This window comes from Pithys albifrons, chromosome 4 (genome assembly GCF_047495875.1).
Source record: "Pithys albifrons albifrons isolate INPA30051 chromosome 4, PitAlb_v1, whole genome shotgun sequence".
Taxonomy (NCBI): domain Eukaryota; kingdom Metazoa; phylum Chordata; class Aves; order Passeriformes; family Thamnophilidae; genus Pithys; species Pithys albifrons.
Window position 1 is genome coordinate 32,267,976 of NC_092461.1, and position 18,919 is coordinate 32,286,894.

At 39.6% G+C, this 18,919-nt stretch overlaps 1 protein-coding gene across 3 annotated transcripts in view; it reads left to right on the forward strand.

Annotated features, from left to right (window-relative positions):
- The first annotated feature begins 6,863 nt into the window (after nt 1-6,863).
- Nucleotides 6,864-18,919, forward strand: part of FAM135B (family with sequence similarity 135 member B) — a 289,327-nt gene continuing 277,271 nt past the window's right edge. The window contains exon 1 of one of the 3 annotated variants that reach the window (XM_071553796.1): nt 6,864-6,910. The gene's annotated coding sequence lies outside the window, so the exon portion shown is untranslated. The remainder of the gene's footprint in view (nt 6,911-18,919) is intronic. The other 2 variants (XM_071553792.1, XM_071553793.1) reach the window with 2 other exon arrangements.

The window sequence follows — 18,919 nt, forward strand, 5'->3', positions numbered from 1 at the left end:
CCAGTTTAGCTGCAGCCAGCTGAATGTGCAAAAGGAAACCTCTGGTAGCCAAAGAGCAGAAATGAGATGAAGAGAGGGAGGGTTTTACCTGTGTGCAGCTGAAGGTGGAAATACCATAGGAGAGGGTTTTGTTAAAGAAAGAACATATATAGAAGAAAAAATTTCTATCCTGGCTAAAATTAAAAGGCAACAACTCTAACAAACCAGCTGAGCACAGTTCGGCGTCAGAGGCAGAATGGAAAGAATGATCTGATCAACATAAGATCATAAGTTTAGCGGGGATCATACTGAAAAATGAATGCTAATCAGCCTTGTGGGATAAAACCTCTGTAAAGTATGCTTCTTAGCACCATATCCAGCTTTTCTGGTGCACAGCTGAGAAGCTGCTTTCATTCCCACTTTCACAGGACAGTCACATGTGAAAACTGGCCAGTAAACACCACATCAAATGGGGAGCAGCACAAGTTGCTCTTAATGATAGAACGATATTTTCACCCTCCTTGGATACAGGTCAACTAGTACAGAAACCTCTTTTTGTTAACAGCATGTGGTTGCTTGAAATAAATCATAAAGGCAGAAGGACCAGCTCTGGAAAACCAAAGATGAATGGAGATAAGTGAACAGAAGGACTTCAGTAAGTAAACCTTTCTAACTGCTTGCTTTGGTAGGATTGCTCAGTAAATCTCTGCTCAACTGCCTTACTGTGGAAGTACTATGATTGTAGACACTGAGTTTTGGGAGGCACATTCCTCAGGCAGTCACTACTTCTCTTGAATGTGTTTAGAAGTGCCTCAGTTTTATAAATCCTGATTTACTTACATGTTTAACCAAATCAATAGTCTCTCATGGTGATCATCTACTTGCATGTCTCTGTCTGGTAGAAAGGCTTGGAGCACCTCTTACACATCTGGCCTGGAGCAGGACACAGAAATATGTTATGACACCCTTTAATCCAACAGGTCAGTGGTCAAAGCACCTATGGAGGTTTGGGAGATTTAACTCTTCTTTCTGCCTAAAGGAAATATAGAACCAGAACTTCAAATGTGAGCCAAAGAACTTAGTCTCTTGGTATGAGGATGTTCACAAAAGCACAGTGGTGTAGCTCTCCTCCTGTACATTATTGAAGTGGTTTCACTTTGATTAAAATAGTGATAAATTCATTACATTAAGAGAGAAAGTATGATTGTTTTACTTAATGGTAATTTTACCCTTAGGAAGAAGAAGCGAAAACCTTTTCAGCCTTTGTTTCACTGAGCACCTAAGGGAGGAAACATAAATTAATGAAATGCTAGAGGCAGGGAGTGGGAAGTTCTGTACAGTCACTGGGTTCACATAACACTTTTTAGACTCTCAACCCCCAGATAGTCCAACTTCAATGTGAGATCCACACTAGTTCCAAAACTGCTCTTAGTATTTCATGGAACAAAACCCTTTGGGCAGATTGATCTGAGGTGATGTGGTTTAAGATCAACACAAGGAGGACAAGAGAACTGATCTTGAGAGTCTACCATGTGATTGTGAATACATTATTCATTGATTTTTTTTAATGAAAAGCATCCCTGTGGCTGCTGTAGCTGTGCTGTGTGAGGAACCAGGATACAGAAAATACAGTTATGGAGTGCTTATGTTTCTCTTAAACTTTCCCCATGAAAACCTTTCTGGTAACACTGCAAGAGGAATTGCTTATTTCTGTGTCCTCCCTGGGTTAAATATGATCTAGACACTCAGCTGCTCTGACCCTTCAAAACAAAAAGCTGTAAACAGGATACACTGTGTGCAGTAAGTTAAGTACCTGGAGTAACTATTGTTTTTTCCGGGGCATCATGGATGAAATAGGAGTGAAAGAAGGATTTTGCAGTTCCTGATTTTGAGGATTCTCAATCTGAAATCCCGTTGACTCACAGTAGAGCATATGCAAGTACAGAGCATATTGCTGAGAGTTACATGTATTTTATGTCCAGCAAAATCCAGGAACGTGTAGGTAGTTGGAAGGAAACATCCAATCCATTCTGTCCTACCCAGCACTTTGTAACACCAGGAAAGATCAAATTAATGTTGCCTTTAGATGAGTTTGCAGAAAGTTTGTTGCACAGATGCAGTTGCTCTGGAACCTCTTTGTGTAAATACATATGGCTGCATCTACAATACAAAGGTACCAGTGCCTGAAGACTTTGTGTGCAAGAAGAAGGAATCAGAGATGATTTTGTTATCTTGAGCTCCCGCAGGAGGAAGGAATTAGTTATTGGAAAATACAGCTGGACGAGCCTGACAACAGCTTCTAGTTAATCGTGGGTCTGGTGAGCCATCAAAGAGAACATTACAGATTAGTACCTCTGATCTACAGCCATCAGGTCTCAGTCTCAGATCCACAAAGCACTCAATAGATGTGAATGAAAGGTCTGCTTTTCTCTGTCTTCTCTGAGAGCTGTAGACCACAACTGCAGGGCACCTGAAGGCACACTGGCCTGTTGGAGATTTGAAACATTTATCTCCTCTGAAAATAAAGTTGAAAGGTTTCTGATTCCCACCCTGCAAAGCAGATGTTAAAATGGAACCCTATCTAACTAATGGTGGGTAAATCAGCTCAGGAGACAACTTTAAAGAGAAAAAAAAAAGGAAAGAGTAAACAAAAGAAAGCTATGTGTGGCCCAAAAGTTATTCTGGAGTAATTTCTGTTCCTGCAGTGTAACCTTCTGCACTTTCCTACAACACAAATGTCAGTGACAAATATACTTTTTAGCTGTCTCTTACTTGCTTCTGCTGTTGGCTTAAAACTACTACACATGCAGGAGAAAATCTGATAGAACTTACTAACCAGACCTAGTAACAAAACATGCAACTTTATTATAAAGTTTGATCTTTATACAGTTTAACCTAATAGCAGCTAGAAAATTAATCTACTTAAAGTTCAGGAACTAAAGTTAGCTGCATTCAAGTTTGTGTGTTCTGCTGGGATTTCTAATTTTTGCAATAACACAGTTGCATGATTTTTTTTTATCCTAACAGGAAATGAGTTTTTAGCTCTACCTTTGGGCATACAATTGATTTCTCACCAAACTGAAGTTCCTATCACCTGGTGCTAATTGGCACCCTAAGGATTCAAATTAAAGAGGGAGGAGGTTTATTCTGTCATGCCTGGAAGCAGTTTCCCCAGAATAAGACTAGACCATGCTGGCAGAGTAGTGTGATTGAGACAGGCTTTACAATGCCTGTGCTGTACTTGCTCTGAAGAGCTGCAAGTTGAGTCCCCAGGGTTTCAGTATATTACAGTTTGCCCTACCCTAAATTTGTTTCAAGGGATTATTGATCTGAATGTTAAATTCATTAGCCTCAGCACTTAACTGAGGGTATGAAGTACATTGTAGTTAACATCACCAGGTTAAATATGCGTGTGAGACAGAAAGCATTTCTGGAGTTCCCATGAGTTGAACCAAAAAAAGATAATATCTCTGCATTGAGTCCTTGGTTCCACATGTCACACCATTTCTATATAGTCATGTCTCCATGGTAAGCCTCTCTGATTTTTTTTTTACCAACTCAGTAGCAAGCTAATGGGAAACCAGGAAGGTGAGAAGTTTTAAAGAGAAGCTATTTTAAAGAGAAGCTAGAAATTCTTTTATCAGAGAAGCCAACAGGAGATAATTGGACATAATTTATCTTCTGCTCTTGACTTTGGGCTGACAAATAGTCATATACAATTGCTCATGAAGATATATTTTGAGGTAATGAGTAACAATATGTCCTTCTGGAGCTGCAGTTCTCGGACACTCCAGGCACAAGGACAGTATGGTTTAGGGCTCAAAAATTCCAATTAGCCCAAGAGAAGCAGAGGCCCAGCCCTATCCATTTGAAACCAAGGGTTAGGACTGAAATGTCAGAATTAGTGATGGAAAGATGTGAATAATCGGCTCTGTGAGCTGGGACTTGTCCAGAGTCCTTAATATTTGGAGATTCTCTTAAGCCCTACAGCATGAGATTTAGCATCTTTTCTTAATGTTTTGACAGGCTGAATTATTTTAATTAAAAATTTTAATCATCATTAAAAATAAGTGTGGGTGCTCCTGATATCTGTGTAGATACTCTGTCTCATTTAATATTCTGCTGTTTTTTGGCATCATCCCCATTTTATGGCAATTAATTACAGTTTAATAACATGGTGAGTTAGAAATGACATTACTTTGATCTGCCTTCATTCCTCACCTCTTAATTTCTTTGAATAACTGTCTGGACTTATGAGAAAGGAAGAATGTTCTCCAGAGCATTCATTATCCTATATTCTTTTACCACATTCCGTCCTAGCCATCTGCTTTCTTAAATACATAATTGCAGCCTTTCTGGGGTTAGAATTTAGAGTAGTCTGCAATGTCCTTTGAAAAAAATGGATCACTTATACTTGGAATCTTTTTCCCATGAACAGCAACTCCTGTTTTGCTACATTTAGAAGTGAGCCACTACACATATTTGAATGCTACTTTAGTTTAATCTTCATGTTTCTCACTCATCTGGATCACTTAATTGGAAGGGTTATAGGCATGTTGACTTAGAGCAACACTGGGACTGAGATTCTCTCTGATTTAGCCTTCAGCTCTCATTGCCTAGTTCATCCTGCCTAATCTGCCCGCTATATTTTTTTTTTACCTCAGGCTTTTCCAAGAGCAGAAATGTGAGCATCCTAGTTATTTGTTTATATGTGTAGTGATCTTGTTTGACACAGATCTCCATTCCATAGCAGTGCCCTGCCAAAATCAACTGAAAAAACCCAAATATTAATCAGATCAAATTACTTGTTTCCCTCCTTCCTAACTCTGCTCCCATATGACTGAGAAACCCTTAAGTAAACCCAGGAATTACTTTTAAAGCAAGTGTAAGATCCATCACCTCATTCACACACACTTGCAAGTGTTCAAGGCCAGTTTGGATGGGGCTCTGAGCAATCTGGTCTAGTGGAAGGTGTCCCTGCCCACAACAGCAGGGCCCTTAAGGTCCTTTCAAACCCAAACCATTCTATAATTCAAATTCTATTATGTAGGGGAAGTTTGGAAACTATGTAGGTGTATTCCAAATAAAAACATGTTGGTCTGTGCTGGAGTGGTGAGCTCTCACCAGCTAATTTAGGACTGTTACCGGAATGACAGTGGTCTTGCAGCTATGGGATACTGAGCATCAGTGATGTGCTTTCCTTTGAAAGCAGATATTTGTGGGTCTGGGCTGTGCCTGCTGAGGGATCAAAAACATGAGAAAGAAACATTCATGGCTGCTCTCTCTTAAAAAGGAAGAGCTCTTCCATGGTCTTCTCAGGGCTTCTGTTAGATGAAGAGCAATGCTTCAGCCCTCAATTATGTAGCTATGAAGAATAGGATGTGCAGATATGCTAAGACAATTGGGAGCCTGAGACCTTGCTTAGTGAAATTAGGGTAGAAATAACTGCTGATAAATATACTTGGAAGAAAAGAAAGGTAGCACCACAAAGAGAACAGAAGTATGTAAGCTAAGTATTAACACACATTAGTAAATAACTGTTGAAGGTTAGAAGGTTTTTTGTTGTTGTTTTAACCAGTGAAAGTCCACACAGGTAACCCCTACTGAAATGACCCAGAAGAGGATAGTAAGGAATAAATTAAATCCTGCAGGAAGATAAAAAGTGATAGACTCATCTTCTCTCCTTCTGCTTGTAAAAAATTAAATAAACCCAAACCAGTCTGCTTCTGTGTGACTGAGACTTGGAAAGTTAGGACAGGGATAATGAGGATGGGACAGGAATGCTTGAAAATCATTTCAGTAATAAAAATAGAAAGAGCTAAAGGTTAAAAAAAATAAAAGTTTTAAATGCATTTCTTTGGAAATATGACCTCCTCTCACAGAAGGGAGTAAAAAGGAAAAGCTCAGCACCTGAGGTTGGAAATTACAGGAGAAGCACAACTAGTGGCATGTCCTTACATGTGGCACTTGCATGGTTCTGTGCGGAGAGGGCAAGAGGAAAAGTCACATTGCACAGGAGCAGAGCAGCTGATACAATTGGTGTTTGCACATCACCTCATTAACACCAGCGGGTTCTTGCCAGGTGCTGTCTTGTTTCAGGGGTGGGGAGAAGGGCTGGACACAGCCTTGTCACCACAGTGCTATTTTTATCCGTAAACAGAAGATTTCTGAATTAGAAAGGACATCAGCTGGCAAAAAGTAGCACATCCCTTTGATCTCAGGAAAGACTCATAGCAGCTCTCCAGATTCAGGTGCAACAAGCAGCCCTTATGCCTTTTTATTCCCCAAAACAGCTGCACAGAGATGAAAATGTACAAAACATTATAAAAGACATCAAGAGCCCTCTGTGTTGCTTGTTTGTAGGGGTTTTTTTTTGCTTTTCTAGGGGAATTAATCACTTATAACTCCAAATTCAGGTGTTAGACTCTCATTTTGTCAAACACCAGGTCTGCAATGCAAACAGAAAACAGAACAGTTCTGTTCCAGGTAAAAGAAAAAGAAGAAAAAGCCCATTTGAATGCCCTTTTTCCAGGTCTAACTCAGGCTGACAGTCACCATGATCAACTATATATTATATCAGAATCTCATTATTGCAAAATGGAGTTATCTCAAAGAAAATTTTATTCAGCTACTATCCCCATCATTCTGCTCTCAGAAGAAGAAGCGAAACAAAACCAAGCTTCAATATTATACACATAAATGAAATGCTTTCACATGAGCCAGCACCGGCAGCAAGAGGAGCTCACCTAATGCTGTCAGTGATGCTGTGGGTGTAGATGAATATGTATGCACATGTTTGGGATCTTAGTCCTTCCCACCAATTAACATAATCTAGGCTGTGGTGAGCTTCTCCTATAAACACTCTGCCTCCTAAGGCACGTATCTTTATTTTTAAAAGACACTACCCAGGAGAGCAAGCTGGCTGAGACTGGTAAGTCATTTGAGCTAAGAAAGGATGAAGATAGAGAAAGCCGATTTAGAAAGAAAGAAAAAGTTATTTTGCATTGGAATAGAATAAAGGGATAAAGTAAGGGTTGGAAATAGATGTTACAGATCAATATTGTTCTCTGTGCAAGGAGACATCTCAAATCTCCTAGCTGTCTGTCAGTCTTGACATGAGCTCATTATTGTGCAAAATTTTGGTTATTGTCTTCCTGTAATTGAAATGCATTGAAGACTCCTGTTTGAATGAGGTGTCAAGATCAGCTGTCAAAAACTGACAAAAAGGAGGTGAAATACCAGATAATTTGTAGCTTCATTAATGTATGGTCTTCTCCATGATAATGGCATTCTGTTCTCACCATCATATTGTTTTAGTTATCTGGTTGAGACAAAGATAACCGTTAAAATATTTACTGATAAATAAGGAAATCCATGCTGTATGGAGCTTTCAAAATAGTATTTCATCTCTTACTGCAAGAGGAAACGAATGGTAGTCTCTGAGCTTTCCTTGAGTATCTTGGCATATTAGTATCCATAAAGAGGCGTGATGTAATAAACCCTTGTTGAAACAAATTATTCTAACAAAATGAAAAGAATAATCTGTTTGTTTATTTGCTGATCCCCTAGTTGAGTTTCCAGCTCAGTGGCTTGTGTAAAGTTGTCCTGTAAGTTATGGGCTTGTACACAGTTGTATTATGCTAATCACAGAAATGGAATTAGACTTTCTAATATGAGACTATTCTGACTTGTTTTGTTAGTCTGGGGTGGGGGGGTTCGTGTGTTTTTTTGTTTTGTTTTGTTTTGTTTTGTTTTTTCTTCCTGGGTATGTCTGCTGCTTCTGAAGCAGCAGGAGTTATTCCAGATAGTAGGTGGGAAAGGATTGCTGTAGTGCTAGATTGTTGTAGCGACGTTGCGCTTAAGATATAATACAGTCTCATCCATTTAGGATTGTTTGGTTTGGGTCAGTTAATAGATTCAGCTGCTCAGGTGGGTTTGACTGTTGAGGATGAGAAAGTCCAGAAATGTGATTTTCTTTTAAAAATGAGGAAAAAAAATAAAAGTTGAGAGCAAGCTGGAAGTAAAAGATCCATGATAAACTTACTGTCTAGCTCCAACCCTTGAGAAAGGGTAGCCAGCAGTGAAAGAGAAGTCAATTTGGAAAGCCATGAGCAATATGGGAAATTTTATCTTTCCTGAAGGGTACAACTCCAATGCACAGTTCAACTGCAGAAACTTTTGGGAATAGCATTGCAGAGCAAGTAAAATGAAATTCAATTTGCTGTTAACTAGCTCTCTGTTTATTGGATGTGACCGAGGATGGCTGAAGAAAAGGAAATCCTCCAAGTAAAGTGCTAACTTTAAACATGTTGAAGAGAACTACTGAAGAACCAAGAGGGAGAAAAATATGCAGGCATGGGTGGAAGTGTGGGTTGTTTCTTTTGGTGACTGGATTTGGTTTGTTGGGGGTTTTGTGGCACCTTTGAATTTCCTGAAGTGATGCTGTGAAAATGATGGTATTGCTCATAAAGTAACAGGGCAGAGCGATGGGTGGCATCCATAACAGACTGTTCAAATGGTTTTATTGTGGAGCCGTGTCCCACAAGAGGAAGATGAACAACCCTGCTCCCCCAGAAAGCATCTGCTTACCTTAAATTTTACATCCTGTTTGACTCACCTGAAGTCTTGGCCTCTATGGAGCTTTTGTATACCCTTTATCTGGCTTGGCTTCTCCTGGGTGACATTCTTGCTTTTGTGAACTCAGGCAACTTTTTCCATGGACCTTTCTGTAGTTGTTGTTTCTTGGACTTGGCACACACCCTTCTAATCAAAGGCCATGTCAGGGTAGAATTCACTGGAATGTATGCAGTGGTTTACACACAGTGTGTGTAAGGAGAGACTTCAAAGGATGTTTGAACTGATGAATGTTTTGAATGTTTAGTGATGTTACACTCCACAGAAATTACCAGAGATGAAGGTGCATGGCAAAAGCTAGTGGAGGAAGGTAGAAAGTTGTGGGTGTCCTCTTGGGTGTTTGGGATGTCCATTAGTGAGCTGGGATGCTCTAGCAGTTAGTTCTAATCTTGCCTTTCTCCTTTTAACTCTCCTCTGGAGATCAGGCCTTGCCTGATAAGGTATTCTTTAGCCCTGCCATCTCTCCTACTGGTATTTATTTACAGATTCATTAAGTACTATTTTCCATAGTTAGTTTAATTAGGGACTCCTCAGCTCTGATAATAGATTGTTTTAAAGCTTATATAAGCCCTGCCTGGCTTATTTGTTTGCAGACTAATTCTCCAGTCATGTTGATTTAATAAGACATATTTTAGTATTCTGCTCCACATGTGTTTCTGTGATCCTAGCGGAAAGCTTTGCTGGGAAACTCGGCCAACCTGCAGGTAAAGGGACTGACTTGAGTCCCATTTTTTTGCTCTTGTTTCAGACCTTCTGCAATTTCCTAATAAAACCAAAATCAGTGGAATGGACCCAAAATTGGAAAGGTCTAGGCCCTTCCTAGGGATGGGGTCTAAGCTAAGCACTTGATTACTTCTTTTATTACTTATTTTTTACTATGGATATGAACTAGTTTAGATTTATGGGGTGATATCCTGACATCTGAAGGCTATTTATTGACTCTGGCAGTGACAGATACCACTAGCTTTTAGGGCCTTCACTTATTCTGGTGTCTGAGTTATTCACACAAAGCTGAATGTGACTAGACCTGTAGGAGCCCTGGTCTCCTCTGGAGTAACAGCTGGAGGCCAGCAGGGAAACCTGGGGCTTCTCCAATGGCATCAGACATCTTCATGTAGGCAGCTGTATTCTTACATGGGCAAGAACCTGGCTGATGTAAAAGTGTCCTCTTTTACCATAGAAGAACCTTGTATTACAGCATATTCTGGTTAAATTCGATAGTTTATATTTAAGGTAACATATACTGTGGAGAATAGGTCTTCTGATGTTTGGTACTGCTATGGTGACTAGCAATCAACACAGCTCTTCTGGAAACACAAAAATGTATTAAGCCATGAGGTTTAAGTACTTTGACACAAGTAAAATGGTTTATTTTCCAGTACTTAAATGGGGCTTGCAAAAAGGAGGGAGAACAACTTTTTACATGGGTAGGTAGTGATAGGAAAAGGGGGTATGATTTTAAACTAAAAGGGGAGAGATTTAGATTAGGTATTAGGATGAAATTCTTTGATGTGAGAGTGGTGATGCACTGGAACAGATTGCTCAGACAAGTTGTGGATGACCCATCCCTGGAAGTCTTCAAAGTCAAATTGGATGGGGTTCTGAGCAACTTGATTTAGTGAGTGGTATCCCTGCCCATGTCAGGTGTTTGGAACTAGATATTTAAAGTCCCTTTCAACTAAACCATTTTATGAGGATTCTATGATTCTATGTTAGTCAACATTTCTGAGCATGGCTGTTTAATTTAAAGTAACAAGCAGCAATTCAGTCAGAAGGTTATGTAAAATTCCTTTTTTGTCTGAACTTTCAGAAAAGAAAAAAACAAACATTTTGAAATAATACTAATAGGGTAGGGGAAGCAGCTGAAGCCCTGTGAGGTTTGTTTGTAAGAAGGCTTTCCACAGGCACGGTACTTTTAGAGGCTTTCTTGCATAAGCATCTTGTAACACAAGGTTGGGCTGTGTTGTCATGGAGACATTCAGGTTACCTCATCATTTTGCTAGAAAAGACAAATTTCAGAGTGGCTGTCATTGTACTAATTCAGTCATGAGACTTCCCACTGGTGCTCTCCCTTCGGTCTCATCCTTGTTTACACTAAATCTTGTTTATGCCACTGGAGGCATAGGAGTGGTTGCAGGTTCTTCTATGAAGCCATCTTCACATGAATCCACAGGGCACAGAGCAATAAATTAGCATGAAGAGAAATTTATGGCCAAGCTGAAAAAAGCCTTCAGAAAGGCTTCAGTTTGAGGAAGGAAGAAATCTACTCTGCCATCATCAGAAACCTGGCTGACTGTTTACTCTGTCATGTGGCACTGACTGCCCAGAGCCTGGAGATGTCTAAGATAAAAACTGAATAGCACCATTGTTTCTCTCTGTGGTGCTTCTACATTCAGAACTATGTCCAAAGGATCCCCAGCTAACATTGGAAATTATAAATTTGAATGCATTTTGTTGCAAAATGATTTGTGTGCATCCACTTTCTGTGATCTCTGCTTGTACCTCTTCTTCAAATGGGATTTGCCCTCAAGTTACACAGCAAAATGGGTTTTACTCCTGGTGTCTGTGGGGTTGGCCTAAGGCAGCTGCCCACCCCGAATGGTTTAAGAGAAAATCAACATCAAACTTCACTTTTGGGAATTCATCAGTCCTTCCCCACTTTATCTCTTGCTTTCCCTGCTCCAGCCTTCTACACCCTCAGACCCTCGTGATGCTCTTGCTTCTCTCTCTTTGTTTTGCCTGTCATCTTCCTACTGCCTAAACCGATGGAGGTTATCAGATGCTGCTGGTATTAGAGAGTTATGAAGAATTTGCAGGGATGCCAACCTCTTATCTGTACTCCTCCCCAGGAGGCATGAGTAGGTGGAGGTGACAAACGACATGAAGCCCTCACAAGGCTATTTCAGACAGACAATGTGGGAAGAAAATGGACCTCTGGTTGTCTGGGTTGCTGTGTCCTGTCTGATGTCCCTCAGATTTATTTCACCTTTGCAGAATATAAAGATTACATGAAACCTATTTCAGGCTGCTGTCCTGAAAGGACCGTTTGTCCCTATGTGTGCCTTTTTTTTTCTTTCTTTCTTTTTTTTTTCCTTTGTTTCTCTTTTTCCTGTCCTCATCCAGAGGCAAATAAAACTGTTTCTGTGTTCCTGTAAATTGTCAGTGCTCACCATCCTCATCGTATCTTTCCAAGTCAATTGATCTCAGGATTCTGAGATAACACCCTCCCCCCCCCCCCCTCCATGTTTCAGGGAGCAAGGGAAGTTACACTGGGTTACACTTTGGATTTTATCTACTTGGTGAAAAATATCTTTGCTTTCCCCTTCTGACAATGATGCTTTCTTCCATGTTAAAAGACTGGGAAGGGCACCAACAAAATCCCAGCTGAGGGTAGGGAGATAAACGGCTCTTCAATGGCTTAAGGCTCCTCTTGAGGGAAACATCATTCTTAACATAAGGATATAGGAAGACCTTGCCATTCTTGAATCTTGACTTGAGAATCTCACAGGAACTGACAAATTGATATTAAGTCTTCTGGGATCTGCTGCTGATCTTCCCACACATAGTTTCCAGCAAGTTTGAAATGATACTAGATTCCTAGGAAAGCTCATATCCTTGGGAAGGAGAGCTAGGTCCAAAATGTCACACAGGTTCTTTTTGTAGATTGTCTTGGCTTCTCTCTGCTTAGGTCAGTGAATGCCTGTCAATTTACATTACCTGGGAATAGTTCCCAGAGAATGTTGTGTTCTGCTGAACAGCCTCATCCCATTTATCTTTACATCAGTGTTCCACTTGAAGAAATATAATGAGGTAGGAAAGGAAGTACTTGATATCTGTCCTGACCTGCGTGTTGTGCTCTGCAGTAGTAAAAGCTTGTACAGAGAATGGATCCCAGCATTCCTTCTCAAGAGTAATCAAAGAATAACCAAAGTATTAGGTGTTGTCCAAGTAGTATGATGCAAAAACTTTTATGACTTTTTTTTTTGGGGGGGAGGGTGGTATATGCAGGGATTTTTCAACAGAAAGTGTTTCAGTTACTGCTTTGCTGTGACATGTCTCAGGCAGTGGTTTTCCCAAAGCCAAAGAACAAGGTATGCAGCAAAAATAAAGGACTGGTTATGGTCTCAGTCAAGATCCTAGGCAGGTTATTTAAGGCCTTTTGACATAATACAGTTGAAAAAGGTATCCTGATTTTATATGCTTTGAATCTCTAATGTGTTGCAGGTGCTTAGTCCCACAAACATGCTTCTAGGTCTCAGGAAAGCCAGGCTAGGCTAAGTGCTTGATAGTTATTTTAGGCAATCCTCTGCATTTAGCAAGCCACCATAAATCTTACTTAGAAATGCCAGCATACACATTTGTAAAATATGGATACAGTGAAGCAGACTGCAGCTTTTAAGAAGTGACAGAAAAGCTACTCCTTATTGCTGTTTACCTAGCCCTTGTTGGTCTTCAAATGCAGCACATTAGCCAAATTATTCTACTAATGCAAAGTGTGCTTGTGTAATAGGCAGAGATACTTCATAGCCCCTAACAACATTCCTCTACGAGCAGAGATAAAACCCCCTTAAAATGTATGAAATCCTGCAGTAATCTATTTCTTCAAGAGATCATTAAATCTCTTGTATGTAGTGATTGGCTAGAATGTCCCAATTGCTTTTGCCTGCAAAGAGCTTGGAAGGGCTGGCTTAAATGATTTTGTTAATTGCCCACCCTGCTTGGCTCAGATGTGTGCATATGTACCAGTTATATTTATCTGGCAGGTGTTCCTTTCCACTCTGTCCTTTGGAGTTGTTGTTCCCTGTGCTGTTACTCAATCAAGGCTTATGGAAAAAAGGAGTAAATAAGAGAAATGAGTAAGATGCTTAAGGAGTCTGTATCAGCACAGCAGTGTGGAAGGTACACAAGGAACCCTGAAAATCTGACCTCTCCTTCAGATGCTACTGCATGCTTTGTTGGATTGGAAAGCTGAGGTGGAGGAGTTAAGACCACAGCAAATAAAGTATTACCTCAGACTCAGAGTTCTTTGTTAATCTGAATGTCAAATTTAGGTAACATTTAGTTCATCAGTACCTATGCAAAACCTCATTAATCTGGTGTATGCTCTACTTCAGAGCATGTCTACAAAGCCGGGAAGTTCTGTTGCCTCATTTTGAAAGATTGGATACCATAGTATGTGACAGAGAATGGCTTGGCTCCTATGAGCAAAGAAGTCTGGCCTGGGCTGGGATTCAGAGCTGTCTCTTGAGCAGTGAACAGGAAACTGCCACCTACCAGATTGCCAGCTCTGGCTTTATGTCACTGAAATATGGCAAACAAAGCTGAAGATATTAGCTAAAGATGCTTAGAAACTCACTGTGAGCTCTCTTAAGTCACCTTTGCAAGTGAGTGAGTTACCAGAAATCTAGAGCAGAAGAAAAGGGACAGATTCAGGGAGGATTTTAAGAGTTACATGTAGACACAAATATTATTATGAAGGGGATGTGTGAATAAAACCCCAAATGAATTTTGATTCTATTAGTCAGCGGGCTGAGACTTCACTATAGAGCATAAGTAAGAGCTCCGTGTTGACCTCCATCCTTTTCTTTCCTTCTTTCTGTTGTCCGAGGATGCACATATCTCTGTCATTTAGTGAGGCAGGTGCTGTGCTGCCACAGATTATGACAGCCAAGGGAATGTTTCTGAATTGCATGTAATATGCCAGTTTATAGCTCCACAGCCAGTTCTGCCAGCTCGTGTGGGCGAGGGTTTGACCTTCTGTTTCAAGATGCCTTTCTGGATTACGGAACAGAACACATGGATGCTCTGGTTGTTCACAGCCTCTTCTGAGATGGAGAATAATCTTATAGCCTTCTGTCCTTCAGTGAATGAAGCCAAAGGCTAGACACTCTGAATTCTGTCACCTTAAATCCTGGGAAGATTGTCATCACACACTCTTTTTCAACTTCCTTTCTACCTGTCAGCTTTACTGCTGCCTGACACAGCACACAAGACATTCCCAAGTCAGACAGTGCCCAGGCAGTCACCCTAGAGAGCTGGCAATGACATTTCTGCAGTCCCACTGATGCCCCTAGCCTAATGATCAGTTTTGGTGTGTCTGTAAGTCATTTAAAACACCTGATGCTGTTATGAAATACCTACCTGCCAACTTCAATGGGACATCATAAAGCTTAATTAAATGCTTGCAGTGTATTCTGCCACGCTGAGATGCAAGGTGCTGCAGAAGGCCAAATATTGTTACAAATAAAAAGTCTATCACAATCTGGGTGAGTGAATGTCTACATTAAAAAAATAATAAAATGTCTATTACAGTCCATTTATGTTGCACTCTGCAAGCACAGTGTAACTCATGAACTCCAAGAGATTCTTCTCAAACACAGGTCTCTCATTGATGCAAGAAACTGTCTCACACAAAGCAAGTAAATTGTGAATGTTAGACAGATACAGAGCCAGAAACTGCAATTAATTCTGCTTGATTTTTTTGTTTGCTTGTGTTTCTTTCTTATTTTGTTTTGAATGCTTACCTTGTGCTCAAGATCTGAGTGATCCAAAAAGCACAATCCCCCTGGGCCGTTTTGCCTCTTATTTTAGAGCAATGTGAGTTTTGATGTAGATTGTAATTCAAAAAGTTGATGCTTTTAATTGTATTTGCATGTCTACATTGTATATATCTAAAACTATTTAGATAGTTTTGAAATGTGGATCCAGTCAGCCAACATGCTGTAGAAGGATTTTTTGTAGAATGTATGTAATCATGATGGATCTATCATTCTGCAGTGTACCTGAAGTGCTTCAGTATGTCAAAATATCTTCAACAAAGGGGAAATCTGGCTCATGCTGAGACCATGAAGTTATCCTTATGTCAGCCATTGAGTCTGAAAATTACTTTCACAGAACCTGTCACCCAGAACATGAGATGGACATCAGTATGCTGTTCAGATAAGGGTTTTTTCTGTGCTGGAGGTCTTTGGTTGTTGTGTATCGTATCAGCAAACTGCTCAGCTTGCTAAGGATGAAACCCATGGATTCTTCTTGTTAATTCACTTTTCGTGCTGTGACTTGTTTAGCATTTGACATCCTTCTCTGGGTAAAGCAACTAGCACTTACATGTCACTAAGTGGTAGCCATAAAGAAAATCAGCTATACTTGTCTCTGCTGTCACCAGAGAGGAGCAATCCTAAGGGCAAAAGAAGATAGTGTGAATCATAGAAGAAAATAAAATTCCCATCTCCTTTTGCACAATCTCTAGGTATCATTTGTACTTCAGTACAATCACAGCCAGTGGGAAAACTAGATATTATTACCACTCCTGTTTTTATTAGCACCAATCTGGAATTAGCACTGTGTGTAGTGCTATTTGTCGCAGTGCTGTCTCAGAACAGATTACAAACATCACGATGGGTCATTTGAGGGATATCTCATGTTCTCATGCTGGGACAGTAAAGCTTGTTTTGATCTTTAATAAATTTAAGGTGCAGAAGCCAACAGGTTCATGTTGCTCAGAAGACATTAAATGAAACACTAGTGCATAAAATATTTTACTGGGAAAATGCTTCCTTTTTCCTCTCCAGGGAAGCCTATATGGTGTATATTTTTGGGAATTTATTGCAGAGCTAGCAGATGGCAGTGGAGAAGGTGAAAATGGTGCTGGAAGACTGGAATTGTTAAAGCCAGTGGTGGGAAGAAATAATTGCTAAATAGTGGGTCTCTTAGAGGGAAGTAGACTTGGTCTAGTTGTTAGAGGCAGAAAACCATTAAGATCTGATGTGTAATCAGTGATGTTGCAGCTCCTGTTTGTCTGGCATGACCTTATTGAAGGAGATTTGATTTTAATGGGGAGGCTTCCTGATGTTTACTGAAAATTTAGTTTATTAAATTAATTCTGATTTTCTTCTATTACAACTTCAAAACAATCTGCTCTATCAGTACTGAACGCTTTTATAGGACAGTAAAGTTACAAGAGCGGTTAATATATGCACTAATGCAGAAGCTGTACATATTTTCAGTGCAGTCCAAGTATCTTAAATAGCACTTACAGCATTGCTCTTGCTGTTACTCCAAGAAGACGTTTATAATTCATGTAAATAGGTGTTAAAAGCATTTGTGCTTTGAGAAGCATTTGGAATTATAGTGATTTGTTCTTCTACCCTGGCCTTAATTTTCCTCTTCCTTCACTAATGTGTGTGGTCTAATCCAGAGTACCCAAATATCAAAGCAAGAAATCTTGCAGGTAAAATGTAGGATGGCGTGGCTCAAATACTCTGCTTGCTTCCTGCCTCCTCTTCCTGTTTTACCACCACTGCTGTCTTCATTTCTTCAGGAAGGAGGTGGGACTGGGACTGGGAATGATCTTGAAATGGTAGCTGTGCCATGTGTTCTTACACAGCCTCCCACTTCTACTTAGCCAATTACTCAGTCCACAGTACAAGTCAGGCCAAACTGATCTGAAGTCACTCATCATGCAGTCAATCAGGTGAGTTGGTGGTACTTGCAGTTCTGTACTTTCTGTTCCTCTCTCCTGACCTCTACTGATTCCCAGTATCACCTGCACATTTTGGAGGTGAGAAGAGAGCAAAGTGTAGGGAGATTTGGTGTTCTGGGGAGAGGACGTAGATCAGGAGATGAACCTGCTGATACAGAAATGATGGGAGGAATTGGGATGGATGGATCTCAGATTGAGGGGAGTAATGGACTGCCAGGAAGGTTTGCTCTAAAAAAACCTGGGAACCATTTGACTAAGAGTTTCTTCTTCCCATATGTAGAAATATTCTAGTGGTGTGCACTATGCGTGGTTACCAAACAGAGATGAATCTTTTTGTGAGAAATGTCCAAGTAGACTTACGTTTCTTCTGATTCAATTGTTTGTAGAAAGCAACCTTTTTTTTACAGGTGAAGTAACCCAAAATTTAAGCTGTTTTACAGCTTTACTTCAAACATTTATTTCTATATCTCTTTCCTCTTTGTGTTCAGTTCAGCCTGCTTACACACTAACTGAAGAGTGGTTTGTGAAGAGATGGATTTTATAAAAATGCTTTCCATGGTGTGAAGTGTATCCTGAATTTGGGGCTGAACTCAAACTAAGAAGAACTTGAGAGTTTTCTTAAGAGTTCATTAGTAACAAAGATCAACTAGTAAAGATTAAGACAGACAAATTGAAAAGGGACAGAAATCAGTGAACACAGAGATACCTAAATTTGTCTGAGGAGATTTTATTTTAGAAGTAGCTACAATCAAATGCTTTAATTTAAGAACTGTCAAATCTGTGTTAAAAATTCACAGAGATAAAATACCCTGCAATCTTTTTTCATCTTGACTCTAATTTTTTAGGGATTACATTTGAAATATTTTTCTCTAAGTATTAAATATGCTACATGAAAATGGAATTTTCACTTGGGATTTCTCTGTCTGCAGTGGGGTATTTTAAGAAAAATGGTAAATATTGTCAGGTTGAAAAAGAATATGGCAAGTGTGTGATAGTAGCACTGCAATATTTGTTTCAATTTCAATGAAACAATTGCTAAATAAAGCTGAAGTTTATATTTCATCAATGCTAACTGTTAGTGATGTAGAGGAATAGCTCTCAAGGGGAGTATATGCTTAAACAGCCACGTGCCTTCAAGACCAGCTGCTTCATAGTAATGACCAGCACACATGTTGTGCCTGTGGTAAGCTCAGCCTGCATTTAAATAGCAATAATTTCTACAGATTTATCATTGTAGAAAAGCAAGTCCAAACCTTAGAGCTTGGTTCTAAATATGGCTATGTGATCAAGTGTGTGAATGAGGTAGACAGTCTTCTACAAGAAAGTTGTCATTGTGATAAAGTCACCAGTACAGAATTCAAGAAAAATAAAAATCAATTTAAGCAATAATGCTTTTTTAATAGCTGAACCTTCATACTACGTTGACATGGCTATCTAATCTCTTCCAGACATCCTTTTATATTAAATGTCTCATTAATGGTAGATGATTTCCACATTCCCTTTACTGCTATGAAGATCTTATATATAATCGATATGATATCTAGTAAAAGAAAACCAATTATTAACAAATATGTTAAAAAATCAACTAGAAAGATGGAGATTGCACTTGGTCATTTATTTTGTGGGATCAAATTCCAATGTATCATGTGGAACATCCTTCCGAGTTCTCTAGGGAAAAATTATTAGGATAAAGAAAGAATTACTTGCAAGACTGGAATATAACTTGGGAGACTTAGTAGTCTAAAGTCAGTCAATTAAAATCCAAACCCAGTCTCATTTTTGAGTGAGGAAAGTGTTTCATTGTCTTATGTCTGTGAGGAAAAA